This window comes from Nicrophorus vespilloides, unplaced genomic scaffold, assembly GCF_001412225.1.
Source record: "Nicrophorus vespilloides isolate i.1.1-1 unplaced genomic scaffold, Nicve_v1.0, whole genome shotgun sequence".
Taxonomy (NCBI): Eukaryota; Metazoa; Arthropoda; class Insecta; order Coleoptera; family Silphidae; genus Nicrophorus; species Nicrophorus vespilloides.
In genome coordinates, this window is record NW_017099374.1 from 43,610 (window position 1) to 61,666 (window position 18,057).

The window sequence follows — 18,057 nt, forward strand, 5'->3', positions numbered from 1 at the left end:
GGTAACTCCGAAGAGGGTCTATGTCGCAATGATCTCATTTCCTCTTATCCAACAATGCTGAGACATACGTGAAACGTTCATTCACAATCTCGTGTTTTAATTACACTCGTTTTTCCGACTAATTATGGTTATAATTATGGTTATTTCTACGAATAACCAATGCTCATCGCGTTTCAAGAATTTTCGTTCCACAGAAATAATTAATCTATCAATCAAAATATAAATCAATTTATTATTTATTGTCAAGATGAAAAAATAAATATCCATTTGTATTAATTAATTAACAAAAATAAGATATGCATGTTGTTTGTCTATAAATATGAGTACTTAACTGATATTAGTGATATAAAAAACAATTACTGTTAAAAAGTTTTATTCCTTTTATACAAATAAGTCTATTTTGTTTAATTTTATCGATTAGTCCGATTCCAAACAGTCTACGAATTGTGCCAATTTTTGTTTTTTTTTATTCAATGGAAAATAATTATTTTTGTTATTCACTTAAATTTAGGTATATTGGGGTTATACAGCATTACCTCGCATAGTCCGGCTTCGATCATTGGTTCCATGATAAAACAGGACATAGCGAAAAAAACAGAAGAGTAACATAACAGAACAGTTGAAAATAAATTATCCTGTTTTGTTGGTTGCATGACAAAACTGGATAATTTATTTTCATTAAATTGTTTAATTAAATTGTTCTATTATATCTAGAGAGTTGAACCGAAATTAATTTCATTCCGGTAACGTTCCAAGTAAATGTATATCGTCCCAGATTCGGTTTCGGTTCATCTAAACATTTCGGTTCAGTTCCGGTTCGGTGCCGGTTCAGTTTGAATTGAAAATACAAAAGAAATAAAAATTAATTTGTGACAACACATGCACTTTGTAATTTATTCAGTCATGTTTACAGTAATATCCTTTTTTAGTCACTTTCATTTGAGTTTGTTCTAATGTTAGTTGCGCAAGATATTTGTTTATTTGAAAAAATAATTCACCGATGTCTCTTATATATTTGGTTTAGTCATTCGAAATTTTTTTTTTTGACATTGTGTTGGTCGGTATATCGTAAATAGAGAATATAAACAAACAATGTATAAGAGACACTATTGGAATATTTCCAATACCTTGCTTAAATCATTATGGTTAATATATTCCGCTTTAAAAATTTCAATAAAAAATTAATTTAATTGAGCAAAATAAATGTAAATTCTATAAGGTTGGTACACAAATTTCTTTTGTGAAGTTCAGTTATATATTTTAAAGTCCTCCACGATTCAAACAGTGCTGGAATATTGGCGGATATTATTATCCTAAGGAATAAGAAATAATTTTTTTTTGGTTAATTATTTTATGAGAAAAAAAAAGTTTTGCGATTGTGAAATATAATATCTTGTAATTATAATATTTCTTGCAATAAAGTAAAGAAAACAAAAATTAACATTTCTATCCAATAATAATATCTGAATTTCGTGTGCTGATAAAATATTGCTTTATGATAGAAAAAAAATCCATTCAAGCTAAGCAATAGCTTGATAAGTGAGGACTCTTCTCCGTCGAGACAAAAGGTAGAAAGGTGGTTTGCTGATTTTAAACGCGGTGGTACAGACACAAGTGATGCTGAACGTTCTGGTCCCAAATTCGGAAATTGTTGCAGAAAACATAAAAAAGATCCACAACATGGTTTTGACATTTTGCATGAAAATTTCAAATTGGACCACAAACAACGGGTTGATGATTCCAATGCGTTGTTTGGATCTGTTCAAATGAAATAAAAAAGATTTTTCATGTGGTATGTAACAGTGGATGAAACCACTACATTCACCACTACACTCCAGAGTCAAATGGATCGTCAGCTGAGTGGACAGAAAAGGGTGAAAGCCGTATTTTGAGGCCAAAGGCATAAATAAAGTCAAATATTGCCCAAAATTAGTTGTTTTATTAGTCATCCTATAAACTTATTGAGTGAGGTGTTGTAGATATTATTATAGATATTTTTTAAATAATATTAACAAAAATATACGTACAAAACGTATATTAATATTGGAAGTGTCACTATAAAACGTTTTTTTTCAAATTGCTTATAACGTACTTTCCTTGATTATGGTAACTTTCTCCGCTCAGTAAAATATCTTCGTCTCTTTTTTTTATTCATTCATTTTCATATATATTAATCTTCCATCTAATAACCCGCATCCAAAGTATTTACTGGATAACCGAGTCAGTGACCGAATGATGAGGATGCTTCAAATCCGAAGACACACACATCAGAAAGGGCTTTCGCAACACGGAGATCGGATGATTGTTGCATCAGAAAGTGGAGACAAATAGATAGCGAGGGAGATGCAATCCGGTTTTCGGTTCGTTTGTTTCCACTCTCTCTCTTTTCAGCCATTTTTCTTCTCTCTTTCCTGCTTCCTCTTCTTCTTATTGTATCCGCAAGGCATGCATATTATAAGTATGTACGTAGAGGAATTGTACGCGAAAATAATAATTGTTTCAAGGTAAATCGTTTAATGATACACTTATTATTATTTTTTCTTCTTTTCGTCGAACTGTATGTTGCGCTCTCCCTCTTACGCATCTTACATAACGAACGGAACGATTGTTGAATCAGAATGAATCGTGGGGGAATATGGAAGAAAAAAAAACGTTGTTATAATGAATCGCAACCGTAATTATGTGAATATTGCCGCAAGTGAAGTGGCGGAATTTCCAAAGAGAGAGAAATAAATCGGTTATTGATCGTTGAGTTATAGTTCAACTCAACACGTTTTGTATATATTCATTCAATATTCTAAAAATTGCAGATTATTAGTAAAAAAATATGCATCAACTGAATGATATGCATGTTTTGTTCAATTACCATGCATTTTTCTTCTAATTACAGAAAAAATGTGTTCATTTCTAATTTTATTAACAGATTTTAGTAGACAGATGAATATTCAAATGCCTTTATTTTATAGCTTCAAATACAATAGAATTATTGTTATCTTTTAATGTTCGGCATTTAAATCCAGTTATTAATTTCCAAGGAAAAACAACTTGAATACGAATATCAAAAGATCTCAAGATCTGAATACTTAACATATACGATTACTAAATTTTGTCAAAAATATATTTTTGTGCTACTTATATTATTTTTTCTCTTCCCGTTTTTGTAATGTAAAAGATAATATTCCCCGATATTCCATCTAATTCCTACTATTTATTTCTAAGAAAATGAGCAAAAAATACCAAGACACAAAAATAATATATCAACACATATATAACAATGGTATTTATAAACTGAATGCATTTGTATTAATTGTTGAATTATTACTGAGACGTGATGATTAATGATGTTCATAAAGATTCTGAGAAGATTAAATGAGTGTAAGAAAACTACTAGAAATTTATTTTTAAACAAGTTATTAATGATTAATTCTCTAAGAAAATTTTACAAAACATTAAATATTTATGATTTTTTACCAAAATATGCGTTTTTTTTTGGTGAAATATTTTTTCAGGTACACTATTGTTTGTAACTATCATTTATTTATTATAGAATTGTTATGTTTTATATACATTTATTTATTAAAATATATGAATGAATTGCATAATAAAAACTTGTTATAAACTTACTACTTGTTTAACATAGATTATTATTTCTTATCTATATATCCATAAGTTATATACTAGAAGAAGCAAAATCTAAGAAATTAAAAATAAAGTATTTGGATAGCTCAATCAATAGGTTTCAAAAATGTCGATGGTTTTCAGTAGAAATTTTGGAAGATCCTACTGAAATAATAACAATATAATATTTAAAAAAGTGCTTAAATGAAAACGAAAACATTTAATTTTTAAATAATATTGAAAAAAAAGCACAAACAATTGACTTTAGATTCATCATCTAAAATGTAATTAAAATTTGTATATAAGTTGACTGTTTATTTCATAAAGTTTTCTATTCGTTAATTGTATTTATAATTGCGAGAAGCCGATATTCATTGTTTTATAAATCTTGAATATATTATATGGGTGAAACTGTTAACCACAATTTACTTAAATAACTACCGAATAGTTGGCAAATTGCTTTAAATCTTTACGAAAATTAACATTATAAATGTTACTAATAGGATTTTTCACACCTGTTCCTTTTTTTGATTCCTGGGGAATTCCAAGCATCATTAAAATGCCGCAACTACGAGTAATTAGCTTACATAACACGCCGAGATCCAAATCTCAGTTCCTTGCAAAATAAGTCATTTGGAAAATTTTGATCACGAAATTGCGTTCGTACATACATAAAACAGTAAGGAAAAATCTAAATTTTCGTTCCGTCATCGATTTTTATCTGCGTATAAATTAAGCTTCCGCAAAATTACGTAACGAAAACGTGCAATAAATCTTCTGAAAGATTCCTTTTTTTTATTGAGAACTATACCACTTTCAATATATGCAATGGAAAATACCGGATTGTGCAATCGATGAAACTGCACAGTCATTTCTCAATAAAAGGAAGAATTGTATCACTTTTTTACATATGAAAATTGTTATATAATTTCTTTAATTGAAATTACTTCATGATATTTTATTGTGACTTTAGCTTTAACCCTTTTCAATTAAGTTTATAGTTAACATAGAAGTTAAATTATATAGATTGATAATTTTTATGCAATACAATGGATAATGCAACCTATGCATAAAAATAGGCCTGTTGATATTACATTTTAAAATATGTGTATAAAATTGATGTTTTATGCTTTCAATTAACATGCATCGCCTAAAAAAATAAAACGATTTCAATGTCATTCATAAACCCTTGAACTTCATCAATTTCATCTTAATTTTCTTTGTCTACTGTTGCATTATTATTAATAGACTATGGACTATGAAATGAAAAATATTTGAACTTAGAAATGATGTTTTTGCTGTAATTATTACAGCAAGAATATATTATTAAAAATAGTTAGATATAAAAATTTATAAATTTAATTAAAAAATATTAAATTATAACAAAATTACACAACGTTTCGGATGAATAAACTGCCTTTTTTAATTAATGAATTATTAAATTTATTATTGATTACTTTTATTTTACCAAATGTGAAATTAATTGTGTCATCAATATAAATTATTTCAATTAATATATGAACCGTTATTTTAGAAAATGGTATGAGTCCATTTTTTCATATATCAAGATATTTAAGGGTTTGCGTTTGAATTGATTTAAAAATATTGGTAAACGTTAATGATGTCGTGTGATGTTTTTTATAAAAGTTAAATAATAATAACATATATTTTTAAATAAAAACAAGAGGAAATTAAGTCCAAATTTTTATAGATGTTTTTAATGTAAAAGATAATAATTAAAATGAAGAAATGTAAATACACAAATAATCAAGTTTATTATGAATTAATTTATATTAAAAAAATTTCATAATGTGATCGAAAATTAGTAACGTCGTCTTCGTCAGTGACTGCTGAATCTGATAATTCCAAAAAAATTATCCTCTTGTTAGTTTGAAGCAAACTTGAATTAATATTTCTCAAACTGCATACATCATCTGAATCAAAAATTTGTCTTCTTCTGTTAATATTCATAGGTCTTATTTCTATAATAAAAATCGAATTCGTTACATCGAGCTTCTTCGTGAGACCAGCCTTATGCAAATGGCCAAATGGTTTTCTGACTAATCTTCACTTCCTGAGCTGCTCGCATGCCGGTCCAACTCTACGATTTCTATGATTTTATCAACATTTTCGACGATTAGCCTACCAAAGCGTGTCTCATCTTCGAAGTCCATATTACCAGAATAGAAGCGTTGGAACGTACGCTTTACTGTTGAATTCGATACTGAATTGGGTCCATAAACAACAAAAGATTTTTGGCCGCCTGCTCCGCTTTTCCCCTTGGTCGTAGTAGTACAGAAAAATGTATCGAGTTTTCTCTTTTTTTTACCTTCTTTTTGGAACGTTGTAACACACAACTGGTTTCACTAAACACAAAACTGTCAAAGAACTTTTTTTAAAGCGTTAATCGTTTAAGTCGCCGTATAGAATGATAAGATGCAACATATACATCGTGAGATATGGCTCACTAAAGCCATGTAACGAAAAACGATCGGAACGATTTACTTCTCAAATTATTATCGCCTTTTTGATGGTTTTTGATGAACACATTGTAATAACTGTATGAAATATTATTGATTTCTCTGCTTTGATAACAATTATATTTAAATAATACTCACGCTGCAATCGATTAGTATAAGAAACACAAACCAAGTAGTAGAACTTGCGAAAAATACAAAACAAAATCAGCTAAACTCTTTATAATTACTTTATCAAGAAATCGTGCCCAATTGAATGTATGATTATAAATATAAAAAAGACGATATCTTTATAACCTCATTTTTTCCAAAATGGAAAATTGAACTTATACCACTTTATAAAATAACTGCTCATGTCTTTAATACAGATTAATACACTTACAAATACTAAGCTGTTGTAAATACATGGAAGTTCAAGTATATGTTAGTAAAACTAACGTAAATAAACATTTGTGAAGTCATGGACAACGAATTCTTGGTTAGGATAGGTTCAGTAAAGTGACTCTCAAAACCGAAATAAATTCGAGGAAATAAAATAGAAGAAGCCTTACGCAACGGTTTACTATATCAGAAATGAATAATGGCCAACACTTTTATTTCACGCTTGAAGTAAGGTAAAGTATATTAAGTTATTTTAAGTTTGAGAAAAATATATTTAAAATAAGAACGTTCATTAAAGTATGACAATGACAATTATTTAGTTAGTAAATTTTCTTACCACTATTTTGAGCTAACAAAAACAGTAACTTCTTGCATTTCAAAAAAACTAAATTCTAAAGAAAAAGTATACAAAATCATCGGTTTCTTTATACAATCGAGTTTTTTTGTATGTATTTAGTTTCTCGGTTTCAAGCAGTCCGGCTGATTATCCGGACTATGCGAGATGTTGCATTTTTTTATTGCACATTTTCATAAAAAAAATGTATTATTAATATAAAAACTGTCTTAAATTTATATATTACTATTATATAAGTAATAAAATTATTTAAGCATTAATCATTGATTTTAATATGTCCGATCCGAAAAGCAATATTTACAAAATTATAAGATGCAAAACGTGCAATTAATTAATCAAACAAATGCACGCATTGATGTTGTTACAAAGAATAAAGTCTAAGTCTAGTAATTATGAAACATCGAATTCTAAGATTTCGATAATCATTGCAGAACTTAATGATGCAATCACAGCTGCTATTGCCTGTTTTAATTGCTTTGAATTATTACAAGGACTGAAACATAAAAAAAACGTTGATGTTATATTGAAAATTATTGCAACGTAACTAATTTGTTGTAAGATATATAAAAAAAATGCAGTGGCAAGAAATGATACTTATATTTTTTAATATGAATGGTATATTTTTTATAATGGCAATAATTATTAGTTTCTGGTTATTATTACAAGGACTAAATGAAAAAAAAAACAAATTTTTTGTTTTTAAATTATAATGTGTTTAATGTAAATTTTTGCTTATTTTAATTGATTTGACTTATTACAAGGAATGAAGAAGATGAGAAATCTAATATTAATTTACGAATTCAAAAATTGGAATTCATGTATTTTTTGATGTATAGAAAAAATAAATTTAAAATCACTGAGGTAAGAAATTATGAAGAAAATATTTTAAATTAATTTCATTATTTACAAAAGAAATATTTGGAATTGAAATGAGAATATTCAGTTATTGTTATTATTATATTAAGATTTTTAAATACATTTGTCCCGTTAAACAAGTTTTAAACAAGTCATATTTTTCTTGCCAGTTTGCATCACAACATTTTAATATAATCATGTTTACATTTTTAATATTGTCCATTCAATTTCTAAAGTTCCTATAATTATATTTTTTTTGTTTTTCAAATATTAATTTTATAATAAACAAAATTTATTGTATAACAACATTTTTGAAATATTAATATATTTTTTGTTTTATTTTATAATTACATTTAATTATTTTAAATATTTTTTACTTTCATTCACGTGTTACTTAATTATTCGAAATCTAACAAATTTAAAATTTTTATTTAATATAGATATTAAGTAATAAATAAACAGCGAATGGACTAGCATTTTTTTTTTAATATTACCGATTTTAGCTACGAAATTTTATGTCTCGAAAAAACATACGTTTTACTTAATTGATCGAAAACTAATAAATTCAGAAGAGATTGAAACTTTGATAATATTATGTTGAATAATTAGTCACCTTACTTACGAGTAATAAAAAGAGCACAAAAGTAGTATAATATAATTTGTTTTATTTTGTTGTGAAAAATTATTCTGTAAAAATAATTTATCAATTAACCAAAGTTTGGGTTGGTTGAGTTAATCTTTTTTACTGTGAAGATGGTCATTTAATTAAACGTGGACCCTGGACTGCAGCCCATATCTTAATCCGGTCCTATTTATGGCTCAATACTCAATTAATATTCAATTCATTAAAATTAATTTAAAGAAAAATAATACTGATTTGCATCATAATTGCTTTGATCAAAAAAGCTGAATGACAGTTTCTTATTTTGAATTGGCGTAAAAATAAGATTTAGTTAAATAATTTGTTTGATTTATTATGTTTTAAGAAATTATTCTTTAAAATAACACTTGACGTCTAATAGCCAAATGGTTAAGTTGTCCTACCCACGTGCTACAGGGCACAGGTTCAAATTCTGGTCAAGCCAGGCCCTTTGTAAGCCCTCTCGGTGCTTGCAGCAATAGTGCCATTGTTCATCACAGATGGACAAATGAATGAGATTCAGCATATGGACCTTCAGCTTCAGATTCACAGGAAATAGTGGAGTCGCAGAGCATCAATATGTTAGTGAAGTTAACCTACAAATTTAAAAAAAACATCATAATGGTAACTATCCACCGGGAAAGATTACATACCTAATGTAAACCGCGATCTTAAATTTACTCATTGTTCACATTCATGAAAATAACTGCAGCCCATTAGCTGCAGCCCATACCTAAATCCGCCCTAACTATACTTGTTTATAGCAATACTCATTTGATATTCAATTTACTAAAATTAATTTAAAGAAAAATAATAATGATGTTGCATCATAAAAAAAAAGTGTATGTTATAATTTGTTTGATTTATTTTTGAAGAAATTACTGTCTGCAAATAATTTATCAATTAACCAAAGTTTGAGTTAGTTGTGTCAATTTTCTTACTGAATGACAACTTCTTATTTCGGATTGAAGTAAAATCAAATTTTATTTTAATAAAAAAAGTGAAATTAATAAATTAACTAAAGTTAAAAGTTAATCTTTCTTTACTGATGGACCTTTGTTGAAACGGTAATTTTGGGCTGCAGCCCATGCCAAAATCCGTCCCTGAATATACTTGTTTATAGCAATTCATTAAAATTAATTTAAAGAAAAATAATACTGATGTTGCATCATAATTGTATTGATAAAAAAAAGCTGAATGACAGCTTCTTTTGATTGACGTAAAATCAAATTCTAGTTAAACGATCAAAGAATTATGGAGCAGCGTCATGACAATTAAAATAAATAAAAATAAATGGAAATGCGTGGAAAGCGCACGGAATCAAGTTCAGAAAGGAACCTGTTGATTTCCGTGAAACGGATCAAAGTATACGGAAAAACGCGCGTGAAAAACGCTTGTGCTCGAGATGAAAATAAAGGGTGGGGAAGTTCCGCGTTTTAGCGAACGCACCAGATGTACAGATTTTCTGATTGCGAATGAATCGAGTTTTCCATGTGGATCGAGCAGAGAGAACGTCAGAGAAGAATGTAAATGCAATAGATACAAAAAGAAAAGTGGAACTTCTTTTTGTTAATCTGTTTCGCGCAGTTTAATTGTAATTACAGGTGTGTGTGTGTACGTGGCAGATCTGAAGAGTCGATTCGGATCCCCACCCTCCCCCCATCTGACGTAATATATATATGCTATAGACTCTCTATCCGCCAGTACCACAAGATTCAGAATATTCTATAACTTTAAACAACGTGTCCGCATGTGTGTATATGTGCATGTGTGAGTTTATGTGTGTGTTCCCCGTGTCTACGTAAATATATAATATATATAAAGAGACACCGAACACTGTGGTTACTTAGTTACTTACTATACAACAAGCTACGATCCGAATTTCGCTCGCGCCAAAAAAAAATAGTTGCGTCCGTCAAGACAAACAAACCGCAACCGAATAACACACTACATCCAGTATTACTTTAAAAGAGAAATAAAAAAAAGTTGAAGAGCAAAAAGGCTGCAGACCTCCACCAGGTTCTTCCATAATCACCAGTAACAACATCCGCGAAGTCTTCTCTTATCGACCGCGGATTTCCTCGATTGGAAAGTGTCCTCCGCGTCCATAGTCGCATGTGTCCGTGTGTCTATTTATAAAGTACTCTCCTTCTGCCGCCGCTTATTCCATCTATATATTTTTTCTTCGCATCTTATTTTTTTTGCTCTTCGTAAAATTTATTTGCTCTCTTCTGCTGCTGCCGCACTTTTGGGAAAAGACTGATCCGCGCGTCCGATTTCCGACGCATCCTCTTTGCCACCATCGCAAAGTAGTAATTGCATATTTGTTAATCTGAAAACCGCATCGCCGGACGGCAACAACTTTCAAACAAGTAAGACATTTTTTTTTTCTGTTACTTATGCATCGTTATCACGACATCTAATCGTTTCATTCATGTTCAAGACCGTTCCCACGATTACTATTTTTATTTTTGCTGTTTATTGACTTCTTTGGTCTGTTGAATGCACGGCGAAAGTGTTCGAACCATTTTTTTTACAAAATGTCACGTTCTATTATTTTTGTTATTTAATTGATTTTCCAATATATTTAATACTTAATATAAATTAACAAATCAAATATCATTAAATATTTATAGAAAAGTTTGACATATTTTTCTAATGGTTTAGAAATGTTTTAAATACACATAGTGTATATTTACTTAAATATTCATATCAATAAATTTATCATAATACTTTGATATTATATAATGTTAATTTTAATGTACAATTACAATTATAATTAAAAAAAAAATAACTATGATAAGACAGTGTAATGGAAAAAATCACTCAATTTGTTTGAAATTTATATATTATAATTAATAAATATGCAATATTAAATGTACATTAGTTTCTAATGCAAATAAATATTAAATTTTATTACCAACATAATAATATTCAATATTCGCCATATCGTTATATTTCTGTAAAACTATACTTAATTATACAAAATGCTGATTTTAATGCAATTTAAAAATATATTACATAACTAATTATTATATCATATGTACAAATATATATCTACTACATTATTATACATTTTTATCTATTAAATATTACATATTATAATTTAAATTCATTATATTGTTTTTGATAGTGTGATATAATATAAATGACGGATACATTCTTGTAACAGTGTAAAATGAATACAGTAAAATTTGGTGGTAACGACCGAAGAATTAGGTTAATTACTTTTTTTTTTATTAATTCATTTGATTGTAATTTCAATAAAATCTGGATTGCTTAAATATTACGTTAACCGATTTATATTTAACATTTCAGTTAAATATAAGAAAATAATGAAATTCAATAACATTTTCATTTTATTATTATGATATTATTATGATAAAGATGTTTTAATTTTATTTGTTTATAAAAGGTGTCCCAAAATTAACGTAAGATTTGAATTTGCCGCCATTTATGTAGTATGATTAAAAAAATCACAATCTGAAGACTAAAACCTGTGTTTTTTATTTAATTCAAATCTTGCGTTAATTTTGGGACACCCTTCATATGATAAATATAATAAATATTATTAATAATAACAATGTTTGTCCTACAAAATAAACATATACTGAATTAAAAATATCAAAATATAGGTCTTTCTGCCCTAAATATTATTATTTTAATCACAAATAAATGAATTTATTATAAAAAAAGTATAAGTTGGTTTAATAATTTATTGAATAATATTTGTAAAATTTAATATTTAATCGTTTTATATTAATTATAATTGTGTTTACAATACACACGTTAATAAATTCCGATTAAATTCGAATAATTTATGTTTAATATTCTCGATTCCTTTTTACATCATCGATATTTGGATAAATGCTAAAAGGATTGTTGTAAATAATGTTTTTATTTATTTATATTTTATTCACCGTAAATGCGCATTGACGCATTTTACACATCCTACGTGCGCTTACATATAACACTTACTCTCCGTGACAGTTTAAAAGAACAGCACTTTCTTATTTCTTCACTTATTAAGACACTTTTGGGAGTTTATCGAGTAATTCTTATACGATTATTAAGAAACTTATTTTTTTAATACTACTTAAATTTGTTATTGTAAATATTATACAAATTCCTTAGGTAATTTGTGATAAAAACATCATTTTGAAAAATTGCTATTTACAATATGTGCTTGGAATAATATTTGTTCAATTCTATAAATACAAAATTAATTTTTTTTTTATATAAAACAATAAAAAATAAACTAAAATAAATCATATTCGAATTTTAAAGAAAAGTATTAGATATGTATTTAGTTCTACTAATTATTTCTCTGAATTTTTATATTCCTAATTCCAGATAATTCTCCGTGTTCTAGGTTACTCTATTTTAGTATTATTAGCTTCCTTTGAGCAGAAACACACTTATGTTTGTTTGTTTTGGCTTCGTTCGATAATTTTCAGTACGCTATGATTTGTTGTATATAACTGTGAATGAAACTGCAAATTTCTCTCTGAAAAAAATATCATCAAAGTAAAATCGCATAAATCGGCTTCGATCAGTCCGGACTATAGTCGGTTTAAAAATTTGAAAACAGTTCATTTTAATTGAGCAAAATAAAAATTAAAATATTTCTTTTATAAATAATGATTTATGTTCATATTCAGACTAAAAATTTAACTTCGTTCTATAAATTTCAGCTTAAATTAATTAATCCATAATGAAAATGTGTAATTAAACTAGATAATATTTATGTAATGCATCCAGATTACAGTTTAAGTAGAAAATATTGATGTGTAGAAGGAATCCGTATAGAGAATATTGTGAGTATCGCAAGTGTTTGAATATGTAGGTTAAACCGCGAGACTTAATTGAAAATCTTCGAATGGAATCTGATACGTCCAGACCTTTTTCTCGTATTTCCTTACTATTAAACCGATGCGACTATTCTGTAATTGAATATTGTGAAAGGAGTCTAGTTTATCTGGCGTGATTTTACGACATATTCCCTTCTCGTGCATTTTAATTCGTATGCATATAAATCATTACCAATTTCATCCGTGACTTTATAGAAACAGTTCAATATGAATTTACAATTTATTTACAAACGTTTAATTGATACGAATTTCCCAAGATTTAAAACTTTATTTTATAGTATTACTTTATTAACTTATTTTTATCGTTTCTATTACATTATTTTATAATATATTTATTTTGATTAACGTAACATTTTATTAATTACCAAAATATATGATTATGTTAAATGTTTTCTCTTCTTGTTAAGTCTGAAAAACATAACTTTGCATCAAAAACCATAATTGTGCAAATTATATTTTGTGCATCTATGTTTCTTTAATGGGTCTCGAAATGACAGCTGTCAACATGTGTCACAGCGAAGAACTGGTAAAAAGCTGTTAGCAAATAGATCGCGGTTCAATTACAAGCAAATACGTTGAGACACGCGGCAAAATGGTTGAGAAATGTTTCTTATTTATAATTTGTAATATCTAAAAAGTAACATATTTTATGTTGCATCTGTTATCAATCAGATTGATGAGAACTTAGGAATACTCAACAGTTAATGTTGTTAGCAGTGTTATTCAACCTTTTATGTCACACGACACACACAATATGTGAATGAAACTTTCACGACACATTTAATACATAAACCATCATTTGGTAACAAGATGGTTTGTAGTTAAGCATCATAGAAAGTAAACGGTTTTCAGACTATACATATTAACACAATACGGTTGGAGGACATCGTGATTAATTGCAAAATAGGAGGAAAAACATGCAAATACTACTGTATTTTATAATAAATAATAAATAAAAATGATTAATAAAGAATTTATAAGTGTGTTAGGAATTTCCGTTCAGAAAATTTATAGAAATAAAATTAGTTATCAGGTGTAATATAGAGGTTAAAAATAGATTTTTAATAGATTTACGGAAACCGCGGAGGTGTTTGGATAATTGAAATCGCGGCAAAGAAACCTTGGAGAGCGATTATTAACAGTGCACATATTTCCATTCGCACACCTTTGGAGACAACTCGAAAATACAACTATAAATCCGTCAGTATTGATTCCTGCGTGTTTAAAGCTCACCTATAAATAGTAACCGAGTCCTGATAATTTAACCATCAATTAGAGCAGTATTTATATCCGGCAAACAGGATACGGATATATATCATCCACCCAATTTTCTGATTTCGCCTCTCCCTCACCGAACACCAACACCATCATCGACACCGATAAAGTTCAAAGACCGATTAATTGTTATTTTGTTATTTATCTTCTCTATAAATAGACCAAACATATTTATTATTTAGGAAATTTCGAAGGCGATTTAGTAACGCGTCGACAATGGAATAACTTAGTGGTCGTAAGAAATTCGTTGAGAAAAAACCAAAACAAAAACATAAATAAATTTAAGAAAAAATACGATCAAGGCTTTCGTTTCGAGTACTACACACGTCTGCATTACAAGTGGATTAGAGATGGTAATGATGGCTTTTAATATGATATATTTATAAACCGAGCCTTTGGTCGTTGCAGAAGGCGCGTTTTTTTTTTTAATTTATTTCATTCTTCCATCTAATTCATCTTCTCCGGCAAGTGAAAAGCGGATTTGGTAAAAGTAAAACTGAAATCGCGAATGTGAGATGGAGATGCGGTTACTTAAGTGGCCAATTGAATCCTCGACCAGATGGTTCGTTCGCTTAGGAATTAATTGCCGGCGTTTAAATTGAATGACTCGAATGCTGTTTGCGCGTATGTGTGTCTTCTGCAGAGCAGCAGATTAGATTCTAGGGCGAATCTCCATCCTTCGACTACTTCGGCTTCCCATGTTTCGACTAAAATATATGGTCTTTCTGAGGTCAATGGTTCGATTTTCCAGATTTTACATCGATTCAGTGAGTTTTATAAAGAAATGTAATGTTATCTCACCGACACTTAATGATTAAAACTCTAAAATAAATTTGATAAAAAGTAGGTTTCAGTATCAATTACAATTATAAAATACGTGTAATGTAAGATGTATACATCTCGATACAATTTAATGTTGCATTCACACCATACGTACTTATATGTCAGATTAAATCATTTTTACACACTGCAAAACTTAATATTTTGACACAAACTGTTTAGCACGTGATCCAAGATATATGTTTCTTTTGTACAGCGATCTAATTGTAACATAAGATTAAAATATACGGGAAATTGCCGTTGAGAACTATGAGTATTTCGCATTGTCATAAGGTGTCATTTTGAGACCACTAACAATGTAACAAGACCCATATGGAAGCATAATTTTCGAGTATCTCCTCCTTAAACATGAACTCAAAACAAAATTGAATTGGCTTAATTTATGTAACGTCAGTATGGACATTGCAATTTTCACCTTGAACTGTTTTGACTTGATTTCAGTTACAAACATGTTTATTTATAGATTCTTGTCAAATATTTTGTGTGAAATATTAAGTGCTAAATGAGATAATTTAAAACGTTCTGCTAAGATCAAAACATTTATACGTATGCAATAATTCAACAAAACTTTTTAGAGACGGTCAAATTATATTTAAAAAAATAAAGGTGATTCTTAAAATTTAGTTTTAAACTTAAATATGACATATGAACTAATACTAATAATAATTCAATCATTGAAAATATAAAGTATGAATATAATTTGAATGAATTATTTACGATGATTCTTAAATTTGGTTTCAAACTGAAATATGAAGTTAATGAAATTAATTAAAAACATGAAATATGAAATGTAAAAAAAATGTGTTGAAAAGATTCAATAATATTTGAAATAATTGTTTAAAGATATTGAACAAATTTTAGTTTGATTAATTTTGGTTTTAAACTTATGATATGTGAACTGAAATTTATGCGCTGACATAATAGTTACGTTTTAGTTGATCTAAGCTGGATAAGGAAAATTAGGTGAAGAGCTAAATGAAACCAAAACGAAATGGCCATGTACTTCTTCGAAATCTGTTCCATTCGACTTTCACTGGAATCCAATCATAATTTGGTGTGTCGTAGTAGTAGTAAGCCGTGTGAATTTCGTTGCGTTGTTTGCACACACACAGCATCTTCAGGACTATATTTTCATTCTATCATCTTCTTAAAATTATGTGTTTTTTCGTAGTCAGTGTTGTTGCTGGTATAATATAGAAATGTGAGCAAGTTTTCATTATCTTCAATTGGTTTGATTTGCAAGTAAAGTGGATGTGTTGGTTGCTTGCTCTGTTCGTGTATGTGTGTGTATAAGTATGGCCAGTGGCAAACTGCAATTTGTGTGGTAATATGTGCGTGTGTGCGGGCATCCAGGCCGGCCATGTTCCTCTCAGACTGTGAGAGTCTGCGAGACGTCGACTACAGTATCTATAGTATACTCGGTCGCCGTGCAGTCTGAGACTCTGGATTGGACGGCTCGACCTTGTGCTATTCACTACACATTATTAATACATGTACACACATACACACACGTACATAGCACAAACGCTGTTTTGTGTCGTCTCACTCTTGCTCAGAGGCAGCAACTAAAAATAAGTTACGTTGAGGCCCATTTTTAACAATAATATTTTCAAATGTTCTTCGTCCATTATTACTCGAACTAACCTCGGCATGCTTCCCAAATTATGTTGTTAACGCAAAAAATTGCACACTGAAAGTAGTCTTAAAATTAGTAAGCCTTGAACTAGAACTAGTTAATCTGCCCACATTTCCTGCATTTATCATTTTTTATAAAACGGACATTCGATAGAATAATACAAAAAAATATGTTAATCTCTAAGTTGATTCTATAAATTTATCGCCGAAGAATACTGTTCCTCCAAGCTACCGTAGTTTTCAGATCAAGACAAAAAAAATTAAGTAGAGAACATTTATCAACAAATATTGTAACTTATTAAATTACTTAAAAATATTTATGCATTAAAATATATTATTTAGTAAGCATTTAGTAAGTGTAGGAAAAATGTACGTTTTAGTATTATTATTACACGCTTTAAAGTAGAACAAGATTAAATCAAATTTAGATATAGCTAAGGTAAAGTAACGGCAACGCAGACTAATATCAGTGATTCTTAACCCAAAACTTACCGAAAAATATTAAACTTTTTTCACATAGGTATAATAATAAACAAAATCTATTCCCGAAAAAATATTAATGTAAAAAAAATAGCGAATCAATATTTTTATGTGGTTCATTCTGAATGAAAGAAATATTAATATTATTAATAAAAAAAATCTAATAAAATTTGATTATATAATTAAAATTATAAGTTTTGTGAATGTGAATTTTAAAACTTTAAAAAGAAATGAACTATTGAAGAAATGTATAAGTTTCTTGGATATTTTCCAATAAGATTAGATTTTCCTCTCATATTATTATTTATAAGATACTCCTTAATTCAACACACCTATAAAGATCAGTGATTTCCATACAAAACAATTCTTGTTGCAATAATATACATACCTACCTTCCTCAACGCATAATTCAAATTCACTGTATCGGCTGAAAAGGTTGGGTTCTCAATTGTGCATCTAATTAGAATTTCAATTTGTAGTTAAACAGCAATGTTTATTTGTTCTAAAACAGTATTTTAAAGTCCGGTTGATTGTGTGTTATTTAAATTGTTGTAGGAAATGCAAGATGATGATGATGATGACGCGAGTAAAGCGCTTTCGGGAGAGAACAGACAAATTTCTATTGCATCG

At 28.4% G+C, this 18,057-nt stretch overlaps 1 protein-coding gene across 2 annotated transcripts in view; it reads left to right on the plus strand.

The window, feature by feature from the left end:
• The window catches only part of LOC108564407 (ion transport peptide), a 48,209-nt gene that overhangs the window by 9,859 nt on the left and 20,293 nt on the right, over nucleotides 1-18,057 (plus strand). Inside the window, exon 1 of one of the 2 annotated variants that reach the window (XM_017923447.1) lies at nucleotides 10,026-10,698. The exons of the other annotated variant lie outside the window; for it this stretch is intronic. The gene's annotated coding sequence lies outside the window, so the exon portion shown is untranslated. Of the gene's footprint in view, nucleotides 1-10,025; nucleotides 10,699-18,057 lie in introns of those variants that run through there. 2 annotated transcript variants of the gene reach the window in all.